Source organism: Tenebrio molitor, chromosome 1, assembly GCF_963966145.1.
Source record: "Tenebrio molitor chromosome 1, icTenMoli1.1, whole genome shotgun sequence".
Classification (NCBI taxonomy): Eukaryota; Metazoa; Arthropoda; class Insecta; order Coleoptera; family Tenebrionidae; genus Tenebrio; species Tenebrio molitor.
In genome coordinates, this window is record NC_091046.1 from 38,894,548 (window position 1) to 38,908,093 (window position 13,546).

At 36.2% G+C, this 13,546-nt stretch overlaps 1 protein-coding gene across 9 annotated transcripts in view; it reads right to left on the minus strand.

Annotated features, from left to right (window-relative positions):
* Positions 1-13,546, minus strand: part of Glut1 (Glucose transporter 1) — a 201,663-nt gene that overhangs the window by 116,212 nt on the left and 71,905 nt on the right. For all 9 annotated transcript variants that reach the window (XM_069039699.1, XM_069039683.1, XM_069039646.1 and 6 more), the window contains exon 3: positions 7,839-7,982. The gene's annotated coding sequence lies outside the window, so the exon portion shown is untranslated. The remainder of the gene's footprint in view (positions 1-7,838; positions 7,983-13,546) is intronic.

A 13,546-nucleotide genomic window follows, 5' to 3' on the forward strand; every position in this document is an offset into this window, starting at 1 on the left:
ACAAAAAAATTAAAAGAAGCCAAATCGGGGTTATAAGAGGAATATTCTAATTATTTTACTTTCGGAGCCTCCAAAAAGTGCGTTGTTTACGGTGCTGAAACAGATGAATAAAGTTATCCCACTTTCACACAGTTGCAAGTTGCAATAATTGATCTAGATTTACAAGAACAAGAAATAATCATCCCGATCCCTATACATATTTGTAGATTTCTTAACTGGACCAGCGTAATTGTTTTAGAGATACTTTCCTTGAATTTTTTAGAGATGATCATACAAAACTTGTTAATAACACTTAATTGCAACGCCAATTTGATTTAACAGCAAAAATTAGTCTTCTTTCACGTAAGTAGTTACTAAGTGAAACCGTCTCAATGATAATTTTATTGTATAAGTTATAATTATAAAAATCCCTTTCAGACGGTGCTCTATTACCAAAATCAGAACGAAGTCTTCTGAAATAATTTGTAGGTGTAAGATAAATTTTTAAATTATTCCTTAATAGTTTCTCTCGTTGTAATATGTATGTACTTCTACAACACAACAATTTCTAAGAAACTAAGAGTGACAGTAATTGCAAACTGTCAATATACCAAAGATTAAAAAAAAATGAACAAGAACGGCCATGAAAAAGAGAAGATTTGAAAGCATATGGTTTAACTTAAACGTAAATGTTATACAGTGAGCGGCAAAAGTATGGAATAAATTCATTAAAAATTAAACAAATTTTTTTTCGAAAAAATCTTTGAACAGGTCAATTTTAGTTTATAAAAATACATATTTTAGTATAAAATAAAATTCCAAGCAGTCATTTGTTTTCGAGTTATGACGTCATCGATAGTTTTTTTAAATAGAAACTCCCTATTTTTTTCTTGATTCTGATAGCCCTTTTAATTGTCTAAATGCCAGTATAAAAATTTTGTTACCTTACATCAGGAAATTTTTGAGAAAAAAAATATAAAGTTGGAAAAAATAAATTTTATAACGAACAAAAACAAGTCAAAAACTATGTTAGTAAGTACTTAAAATTATGGAATTAAATGTTCGAATTGTCATCCCCCAGCTTGTTGACAAAAAGCAAGTTTATGAAGAAATTCCCCCTGTTTTAGTTTTATCTAGTTTTATCTCCGTACCCAATCAAAATTAAAATTTCTATACGTTGTGTTTCTGTTAAATGAGTCATTTTCGAAAACGTTTTGTTAAACAAATAACACATACGAATGAAATTTACAGTAACATTTGACTGTTTGATTTACCTACTTGATTTTTTGACTTGTTTTTGTTCGTTATAAAATTTATTTTTTCCGACGTTATTATTTTTTTTTCTCAAAAATTTCCTTATGTAAGATAACAAAATTTTTACACTGTCATTTAGATAATTAAAAGGGCTATCAGAATCAAGAAAAAAAACAGGGGGTTTCTATTTAAAAAAACTATCGATGACGTCATAACTCGAAAACAAATGACTGCTTGGAATTTTGTTTGGTACTAAAACATGTATTTTTATAAACTAAAATTGACTTGTCCAAAGATTTTTTTGAAAAAAATTTTGTTTAATTTTTAAGGAATTTACCATACTTTTGCCGCTCACTGTATATAAAAATTATTACAATAGTTGTTATGAAAGAAGACCAAAAATGGTTTCAGTTTCAGAACGGTTCCTATATGAAGATTTGACAGCCGCCGTCCCGTACTCATGGTCCAATAATCGCATATAAAGTTAGGTTATGTGAATCTTATTCTATAGTTGTGCGTAAAGCGTAAAGTTGCGCCACACGTTCTCGATGCTTTTGTTTTTCACAGCCGCTCTTGATCATAGATTTTTTGAAACAAATATTTCCTTCATTGTATGAATATTTAATTTTGCATTTACACAAAACCACACGTTTTTCCAAAAATTTGTAAAAACTAACGGTGAAAGTTATTGTTAATGTAAAAAACAAATCTTTCCTTCATTGTATGTATATTCAATTTTTAGACACAACTAATATTATAATTTTAATAGTATATTACACCATAAGTGATAAAAGTGCCTGATTTTTCAACGAGCAATACATGATATACGAGTACTCTCGAGCGCCAGCGAATGAGGATAGTATTGCGAGTTGAAAAATCGCACTTTGATTACGAATTGTGTATACTATTTTTTCCAACATCGCTAATGAAAATGAGTCTCAATTTTAATTTTTTTTATAATAATTTTACTACCCTATTTTTTGAATCTTCCGGATCTGGATTTTCAATTAATGCAAATAACAGTGTTTTAAATTTTTATATTAATAAGTAGGTAGTAGATTGTTAATGTAGTAGATTGTTAAATACATTTTCCTCACTAGTGAGTTTACTTTCTCCATTTTCCTCACTAGTGATGCAAACGCCTATTTTCCTCACTAAATTGAGTGATGAAAGTATCATTTTCATAAGCGATGTTGGAAAAAATATTGATTCTATCAACACAAATATGTATACAAAATTTTCAAAAATCTAAAAGAAAATGTCACTTTTAAATCTAGCCAATGATTTAAATTCATCCACCAGTGAGGCAAAACACAAGTAAAGGTCATTCTTTTGTGTGTATATAATTAAAACCAGCTAAAATTGTGTCAAATCAATCTTGGTTGTTCTACATTGAGAAATCTTGAGAATATGTCTTGTATTCGATTTTTTTTAGTTCAGAGTGTATTTTGTTAACAAGATAAACACATCTGCATTGTCGATAGGAGCACGCAAAACACAACTGTGGAACACTCTAACATTAAATTCATATTTCTCTGGATGCCCCACCGGGAAATAGTGGTTGTAAACAACGAAACCCTAATATGAGATTATGTATGACCTTTTGTAATTATTATCAAGTCATATTTACGTGGACCAGAAGCATTGTTCAGAGTTTATGGTGCTATTAGGAAACCGCTGATCTAGCAAATCCTTCTCGTATCATAAAACTCCAAAATAATATGAAATCCTCTTTGTTTTATAATTTAATACGTTGTTTAAAACACTTTCAACTTGATTATTTTATTATTTTATTTAAATAATCATTTTATGGATACCACATCTGGAACATGCCAGTTTTAAATAAGTCACTTTTACACTCAAAACGGCTACAGAATAGCGACAAAATACAATATTTCCGTGTCCTTTATATCTGCATCTCGTCTGGCATCACAATAAAAGAACTACTAAGGCATTACATGATTCTGTGCCTTTATCCGAACACTGGTTTTACACCGGTAGAGTTTTAGAAATCTACTCTTTGAAAGCGATTAGGATTAGGTGCGCTGCAGAGTGTCGTCAACAAATAACATTCCCTTTCAGTAACTCTTTTTATCCCTTTAAAGCTGTGGTAATTTGAAACGTGTGATGTAAAAAACAGCTCTCGTATTTTTCAATTTTCTGCGATGTAAACACCTTCTTCCGGTGCGAATGGAGTGCAGTGTCGAAGCAATTATTAATCCTCGTTAAAACGGGAACATATTCCGCATCAGCGTCGCTAATATTCCGTCCTCATTACGCAAACTTCCCAGCAATGCATTTTGAGTAAATCATTAAAGAGGCTTTCTTGTCGAAACAATGTTAATTGAAATTCTTGAGCTAGACACGAATTTTGATATCTATACCGCGAGGTTTAATTAACAACCCTTATCGTGCAGTTATGCTTATTGACGATATTGTAAAGTTTGCACGTTAAAACGTCACAAGTGTCGGGTATCGAGATTGCCGTTATCACAGTTATCAATGGCACTGGAGTTAGTATAAATAGACTGCGCGATCAAAGAGCACACAAAAGGGTCATTGAGTACAACGTAGGGTTGAACAATGTTGGCCATAGTTAACGTGAGAACGCACGCAATCATCAATCGGAAAGCCTATTCTGTCGCATTTAACGCATGCAGCGTCGCTCGCCCGACCGTTTCGATCATTTGCCCTTTGTCTGCGATATTCGCACCACTTACATCTATTTCGGAAGCGGAACACAGATAGTTCGATTCCTACGCGATAATCGAAACATGGTGCTTAACCGAAACTAAAATAGATTGCTCACGAACTTTCCACCTTATAGGACAAAGCCGGATGGGGAACTTGCGAAACTCACCCGGTCCACTGTTGGTTGGGTGGGATTCGATTTTAAAACTTGCCGGATGTTTACACGAATTAAGGCTCTCGACTAGAAAAACTAACCAAATACGTGGGTTATTTGAAATGTTCAAACAATACGACAACACCTCAACATTGGGCCATAGACGTTTTAAAGTCTTGGAAATTATTTAATTTATAAATGCTGTTTCACGGAGTTGGATCGGGCGAATAAGGTGGACACGTACTCTATTCTTTATTTTGGTAAGCGGACTTTAGGAAACTTTCAGCCGTCAAGTTGAATTTAAGGATTTTTGAAATTTCCCATGGAAAAGTGTGTTGGTAGTTGGTAGACGGGTAGACCAGCCACACACTTTTCGGTCAGGTCCGGTATATGGTTCAAGAATCCGGTTAATTTCTCAAACCCAAACCACTTTGCAATATTGCCCGGCATGGGCATAATGTTCGGATTGACCGACGACAGACGCCGATAGTTTTCAAAGCGGGCACGGTTAAATTTAAGAACCGGTGGGTACGGATTATATCTAAAGTCTGTTTTTTAATCAAAGAACCACGACCTGTTGATTTAGGTTTGCAAATATAAAATTTTACTAAATTTAGGGAATTTAATGATATCTATTGGCTATTTCTGCCAACGCCTGTCATTTTTAATGTCCTTGAAAGTACGCAAACTCGCAGCTAAAATTTGAACGTGTTATTAAAAATGTCTCGCAAAGTAAGACATTTATAAAACTCTCAAATTAGTTGTTGTTAGTTGTTATTAACTTTATTAAATTGCTACGCTACTAATATCTCTAATAACCTCAATTTTTATATGATGAGATTTTTCACCCTAGCTCAAAAGTGTACACTGTTGTCAGCTCTGTTTTGGGTGTAAATTGCGGTGTTGTAGTTCTTTGATTAAAAAATACACTATATGTAATTACATTTCGCGACATAAGATTGCGAGATTTAAACATGAATGCTTGACGATGATTCTGAATCTGAATGACAGCGATGACATTTAATATGTGATTTACACCACACAAAAATTTTGTGGAAAAAGTAAAACTTACAAAGCCACCCTTGGCTTGCTTGATCGCATCGACCACTCACCAAGATAAGAATAGTGTATAGCAGGGAATTTTATTTCATTCACGTTATTTTTTTTTTTTTAATTTGGCGTCGAAGTTGGCGTTGAAGGTCGATTGTGAACGCACCACTGGATTACAATTATGATCAGCTATTTAAATCTAACCTCACTTTAGTTCGTTGCGTTGTTTATATGTTTTTAATCTGCAATTTGAAAAATCAATGCTTTTAAGACGAGTGGTTCATTCACAATCGACTCTTCAACGTCAACTTCAACGCCAAATTAAAAAAAAACACCCTTTATAAGCTGTAAACAGTTTCAATTTTCTTTCAATAAATCTTTTGATCTTCAATCTTCTTTCATCCGATAAATGATTTGAACAGAACAACACAATTTTTATTTTCCAACTATTTCTGTGCTATTTTCTCATTTTTTAAAATTAAACCATTTAACTCATGGACTTTCTTTCTGGTTCTTATAAACCCCATGTATGATGTTACTTAACAACTTTTTTTATAAATACATTTGCATTACTCGAAGAAAATCGCATTTTTTTTTCAATAACCTTGTACGTCACATTTTGGATAACCAATTGTTGTTTATTCAACGTTTCAAGGTCTCCTGATTTGCTGCTTCTCATCCTGCCTTATTTTTACTGAGTTCTGCCCAAAAGTACTCAGTCGGGCAAGTCTTGAGAAGGTTAAGAGAATTCAAGTTTTGGTGGACAAATTATATGTTATTTTCACTAAACTAATCAATCATTTCTGTACACATTTATAAATGTCAACTTTAGCAGTAATCGCTAGGCGAACTGCTGAGAGACACAATTTTTTTTAATCGCCAAAATTTTGTTTTCATCTCAAACTTGGCTTCATTGAGAGTTATCCTTTTGTCTTTAGCAAATACAATATCCGATACTGAATTCTTGTTCCCAAAAGTAAATGAGTTTCTATCGTTCAATATCACATATTTCTCTGATACATACTTTGACAACTCATTTAATTTTACTGCAACTTTAGTCTCTCGTAATACTGTAAATCTTCTCGTCTTAAATTTCTATACTAAGGACAACGTAACATTTTATCTGCCCCGCCCATTTCATTTTCTTAGTTACCAATCAAATAGGTTGTTAAGACGATCTGATTTACACAGTAAAAATTTCTGACATTCGAATTGTCTTAATGACATTTTATTTTTTAGAACCTAAAACAATAATTGTGGACTTGACAACAAAATTTTAACCTTAACTTTTTTACGTGGCAAATGTGATGAAAAGTTGTACAGATTGAATCTGGCTTTGATTCTGATTGGTCAATTTTAGTGGGCAGAGCAGATAAAAAGTTATAACGGCAATACTATAGAACGACTGGGAAACTTTACATTTTCAGATTCTTCTGCCAAAGCAACAGATTTAAAAAAAATTTCAACCGATTTTCCTTCTTCCTAACGTTTTATTGTCAAAAACAATATCACAACACTTCCCATTTTTTCGGAAAATTTTGATTTTATGACGAAAAGTTTGTTGATTGGCAATAACCACGAGACCCTTTAGGGTCGAGTGGTTTTGCCTAAAGCAACAAACTTTGAGTCTAATAAAATCAAAATTTTCCGAAAAAAAAAATGGGAAGTCGAGTTATATTTGTCTAGACAAATTCCCGAATGAACAATTCAAACAAACATTCGGAACAACATCACAAAACGGATTAAAGGTTAGTTTATATTCATCGTGACACTTTTCCTGCAACAATTTACCTGTTGTGTTCCAAATTGTTTTCACACTGTAGTCAATATCACTGCTGGAGTCGTTTCTAAAACGATTTTTTAAATCCACTTCGGAAAACGTCAAAATAATTTTCTGACATTTTGTTCATTAATTTGTGTTACCAACAAAAACAAAAGCCTTGTCAACGTTGTTTTTCACCGGAAGGGAGATTTTTGTCGGCGGAAGACGCATTTTCTGACCATGACTAGATTTTTTCGCGATATTCGGCACACTATTGGTCAATATCAACTGGTTTCATAAATCATAACATGAGGGAATTTGTCTAATAAATAGTGTTTATGTTAAAGATAAAGATCTGTTTTAAAAATGGTTAACCATTTTAGCTACTGATCATTTTCCAAGAACCAAAACACGACTTGTTCTGGCACCTTCATTGCTCAAAACTCAAGACAACATATCAAAATTATTATTGAAACAACTTGATACTTCTTGAGTTGTTTCAAAGCCGGCTTCCCTATTTTCAACGTATATCTGTTGAAGACGTTTTGTTCATATTCGTAAGTTTAATTTTAGGTTATGTATATCAATTAACGATAAGCGTGTTCCAACTCTAAACGTGCCAGTTTTTGAACACCCGTTACATCAAACATTAAATAGCATTACTTGTTGTTTGGAAAACATTCCGTCGTGACGGTATAGCTTTTATCGTTGCTAAGTATGAATTAAACGAACACGAAGTTTCGTTTAATTCATACCGAGAATTTTTTAAATGTCCCACGAATTATGTTCCTAGTATATTTCCAGTTATTCTTAAAAACACTTACACGATCTATAAATTGTGTGTACGACTTTAATTGTGAATATATTGGTGATGGCAAAATTTCGGTACATATGTTGTAAAAGAACGCCTTACTTAATCTGAGTTGTGTCGCTGAAGAAAGAACTCACCTGAACAATGACACTAATACAGAAGTAGCGGAGATTAAGCTAGCAAATGTTCAGTCATCAATAACTGCTGTCATTCACAACCAAAACCATCACTTCTTGTTCAAATTGGACGTCACTTTCACTCGTGCAGCATTTCGTCTAGATCTGGAACAAAAATCGCGTAATTAGCAACTCCCGAACACGTGCCCGTCTTGGGCGAATTAAGAAGTTATTAAAGAGGTGGCTGGGAGATCCGTCGCCTGATTAAAATCATCCAATACACCCGACACTGTTCAAACAGACTGCCGAGCGGCACAAAGAGGTTCATCGAGCCGGAGGATCTTCGAGGATCAACTCCACCTGAAGGAGTCGCTTAAAGTGTTTGATATTTGGTGTAGTATCGAGATTGTGTGCGACACACAAAGAGAGTGTCGGATACGGTGCAGCATCAACGTGACGGTTCCGGTTCGAAAGCTCTCAAACCGGTAACACTCCCTAATTAAATTCCATCATGCAGGATCACTCACGGGATCAGATAGTTCATTTGCATTAACAAGTTAAAGGGAAGCTGTGCGACGCCTCTGTCGAGCCGGGCCGTCCGCGCGACGGCCGAAGGGCCATCAGGAGCGAGAATTGTCCTTTTTCGACGAATGAAAAATGGACATTCGCAACACCTAAATTGGCAAAGGTGGAACGAGTGAAGAGAACAAATTCAATTTGCTTCGACGTTATAAATAGCAGAAAAGCGGATATTTGCCGTGCGCCACTTTTCATTTTTTCCCCACTTCGTTAATTACAAAAAGTGATCGACAAAGTCGTTCGCAGACCATTTTAATGCGAAAACAAGCCGATTAAATCATTTGGCCGAACAATAGCAAACTGCTGGCCGAAATTAATTAACAAAATCATTCCTCAACTTTCAATTTTAATACCGACTAGAAACTTTCTTCGGTACATTGTGCTAGAAAACAACCTCCTGATTAATAAAAAATTTAATTAAATAACTTTTTAAACTTAAAACAAAGCATCTTTGTTCGCCCCTGTCTATATAAATTATACACAATTCTGCGCCCTAATATTCTGGACCGTATTTATACAACAGCGGCACAAAAAATCCAACACAAAATGTCTATTTTTTATTGTCTCGCAAGTTAGGCGATTCAGACAACTCATTGTTCTCCAAACTTAATGAAAAATAAACAATAATATTAATTATTATTTTCTACCGTTGGTAGGTAATTAATAATTATACACTTTGGTTAGAAATTTAAAACTAATTAAGCCCCCAAAATTGGTTTAAAAATCGAAAATCAAAGGTGCAATTGGCTTTCTTTTTTTCGGGCAGCTTTTTGTCGGGAACCAGATGTACCGGGAGAAAATATTTTCTTATAATTAATAGTTTTGTGTTGTCTCTCTAGCTCGTCAAGCAAATTGTCGTCAAATCAACAAACTGGCAGCCAGCCGCTGTTGTTGGAAGACGGGAGGGAGGAATTTCATAGAGAAATTACCTCCCCGATAATGCTTTGGCAAAATATTTATCAATTGCAATTCAAATAACTGTTATTGAAGCAAACAACAATAGAGGAGGGAATTCGGAGCGAGAACGGGATTGGAAAGGAGATTAAGGAAAGTCGGGTAACGGGAAGTGGGATGCCAAGGTCCCGGAAGCAAGGGATGTGTGACCTAATTCGGGAAAATAGTTCCGTCGCTACAGGGCGCAGGAGAGTTATGTGGCCTTATGACAGCACCGGTGACGTTTGCACGTCATAGATATCACCACGAGACGCCTCCGACCGCCATATTGATTCTCGTGATGCCACACCAACCGACACTTTGCCCCAAAGACGGATAACTTCCGCGGGTCCCCAGAGAATCACGAAAGAAATCGAAAAAGTGCTCGCGGCACAATTATCTTTTTCATTGTCAACTGTAAGAAGAAAAGGTCGCCGGATTCGCCACTTTCTCGTGACCATTTGTGCCGAATTAACCGGCGAAAAGAGGTGTTTTCTGGATGAATTTCCTTCGGCGGTCACATTAGCATGGACATATTTCTAATGGAATATTCATATTCCACTTAACAGGTAGCCAGATGGCATGCGTTCATTCATTATGAAACCGTTTTTGGCTTCAAGGACCATTTAATGCATATGGATATCTTACACTTCATCCCTAGCTTCAACCGCAGCGCGCACACAAATCACCACGAAAATTATTATCCCAGAATCAATTCTGCATGCATACGCTGTCCGCCGGTGACGCCCCAAAAACCCTAAATTCACTGGCTCCGAATGGCTGAATTTTAGACGAGGCGATGCTGCGACCCGCTCGACCCAAAATTTTGGAAAAAATATCTTCTTGGCGCTTCGGTAAAAGTTTAGAAAAACAGTTTCGGACGGAACAGCTTGCGAGTATTACTCTTTTATTTGTTTTCGTAATAACGGAAGGAACGTCACTTTTGAGCGAGCATAACAGTAAAAGAAAACAAGCGAAAGCATGTTTCCCGAAAGAAATAATGGGTGTAAAACAGCTTTAAGCACATTGGTCAGGGACGTACCGACCCGTTTCAACGACTTCCGCGTGCCACACATTAAAACCGTATTGCGATGGGCCAAACAGGCCGCGTGGCGATTTATTTCAGTTCTAAAAGCGATCGCAGTTAAAGTGATGGTAAGTTTTTGTGTGTTCGAGAGGCGGGACAAATTGTGATGGCTTTCGATATATCTTGGGCGCTTTTAAACAAGAAAAATGAAGATTCCACCAGCAGTCAACGTTGAGGCGTCGCGATCGCCCGTCTTTACCGCTCGAGTAATGCCTGTTGGTGGAGGCAGTCGGAGCCGTATATTTTTATTTTACATGCTATATTTTGATGCTCCTCGTAAAACCTCTCTCGATGTGTATGTATGCAGGTACTTCAATTTCATATATAATACTTTGTTGGCGGCTATGCTGACATCCCGCAGAATCGAATTTGATTTACATGTTTAATCGATAAATCTTTATTGTGCGAGCCACGTTTGCCCGGAAATCGTCCTGATTTACGACACATCGATGCACCGAACGCCGGGGTTTTATAATCTAATACTCCGACACTAGGAAGCACCATTGACCGCGATCACAGAGACGTCGTTACCCCAAAGGTCTCGTTCGAGAACCCCCGAAAATATTGTGACACATTTTGATAAGTCACGATTGTTGCAGCGCCTAAGAAATTTCGCCGAAGCGAAGTCCCTCCCGAATAAACTACCCTTCATAAATATTTCTCAAAGCTACCGGTCATTTTTGAAATATTAAACGTACCACGGAGCTAACGTTGCCCGCAAATTATTTCCAAAACAAACTACACCCTGGCCAACGAGTTTGCCATTTAAAAATCAAAAACTAAGTTTCGTACGTCAGGGCGTGGCCGCTTTAATGACCGGTCTCGGTCGATCGCGTTAAACACAACTTCATTTTTATTTAAGCCCTCACAAAACGTCTGCGGTAAATCCAAAAACAAACAACAGCAATTCCAGGTGTCCCCATAAACCGTGTAGTGCAGACACTAAAACTGTCAGTCGCAGTAAATATTTATATTAGAGGTAAAATTCTGGAACACCGCCGCCACCATCAACGTCGGAATCACGTCCATATCTAATCCCGGACCCGAAACTCGCCTGTAAGGACGAACGAACTTTCCGGGACCTCCACACTCGACGGCTCCCCGGAAAACGGCGCCTTATTTATTCCCGACTGGAGACTGTTTTTAAATGCATTCGCATTATTTTTCCTCGGATTAAATTTACTCCGTCGCCACCCTCGACCCAATAATTTTGGAATTGAAAAGAAAATCAAGCTTGCACGAAATAATCATTTGCATAATCGGAATTTACATAAATATACTGAATATTCACAAGGGACGTGGTGCCGTTAATGCTTCGTTGCTAACGACAACTTCTGCTATAAAATGCATGCCTATTAATTTGCGCCCGACAAAAACTATCCATTATAAAATATAATATTTAAATTCCGGCGACAGCAAACGAAGGGCCGCCGGGGGAAATATTAATTTCGGTCGGATTGTTGGCCGTGTTGCGAGCTTGCAACTTAATCAACCGCTAATTTATTTACGTTTGGCGGATTGACGATGTAGCGACATTTGCGAATAGCGTTTCCTAATGCGAATAAATTCAAACTGCACAATCCGGCAACCGAAACCCTCTGACCTTTGCACCACAACAGCTTACAGATTTTATCTCGGATTAATGTTGTATGCACCGATGCACCGCTCAATATTGATTCGCTTGTTTGCTCCGATTTTAACGTACATTCTACATTATATCCTACTCCTATAATAAAATGCGAACATCTGAATTATTCTACGCACAAAACAAGACCCCCGCGCTATAGGCAACCCAAAATACAACAAATTCAACCCGCGCACGTAGTAGACATACCACACCTCGGCATTCAAATTACGATATGCAAATGATGTAGTTGTGTCAATAATTATTACTGAAACTATGAAGTGTTTATATTTACGGTGTTGCGATACTTAAAACAACATAAATGACGGCAATGTTTTTTGAGTTGAGAAATATGCCCCACAGTAAATATTTTTACAACTGTGAAACAAAACATTGCCGAAGGCACACACGTGTATTTCATTTTATTGGTGTCAAAGCCGGTTTCGGACCTGTTTTATAATATCAGAATAACTAGACAGTAAAAAGCGGGTAGGATTCCGTTTTATTACCTAGGGATGAAGAATTCACCAATCGAATGTAAAATCGAGAATATTTACGTTAACTAAGAATGTAAAATGTCTGGTCTGTGTGGTCAAGCGAAACGTGAAATGACCTGAAATAATATGGGCCATTGTGGATTGTACAAGAACAGCATCCAGCAGTAACGAATGAAAATTAAATATTTTCATTGCGATTTCGACGAAGCCGTAAAATTTTGCACCCGAAAAACGGATCCCAAAGACACCGTAGATTTTACTCTTTGATCATACTATTCCTGTTTGTGGCGTTGCTGATGTCTCAGATCTGTGACACTAACGTCTCTCCTGATTTGTTTGAATAAATTGTGAACTTGTGTGCTCGTGTCAAAAGCGGAAATGCGTTGTTTACAATCTTATAATCGTCTTTCAATAAAGTTGTAAACGTTACGGATGCAAATTTATGAGGGACACATTTGTGCGCAGTATATAACTGCTTGACAGCTCGATCAAAAGGGACCGTCTGAAACTTGATTTTAACGATTTCGCCTTGCCAGCGAAACCTCTAAAAGGCGAGCCCCGATAGATTTTAAATGTATTTATTCTTTAAATAAATAACGAATAAAAACCTTGCAGTTCCACAGATGCGAAAAACTCGACACGTTCGACACCATACCTGCACGTGCAGATTTTTACTACTACAAAGATGCTTCAAGAAAACAATGTAATCTCTGAAACACGCACAAAGCGACAACGTTTTTCTATTTAAAATGTTTAACCATAAAATTGTTATACTTTACATGTGTAGCGTCTGCTGTTCTGATTTTATATATCTCGTAAAATTTGTAATAAAATATGGCATAATTTACGATAGGTGTCGTTCTTAAGTAATCATCTAGGGCACGTAGCTGACATAAATTTTTCTGATGATTTATTTAAATCGCCGAAAATTAAAATTCAATCTACGGTTTTTGCTACCTCACGAAGCCTTTACGTTCGTAAGTACGTTTTAAAACAGTTTTCTGTAATT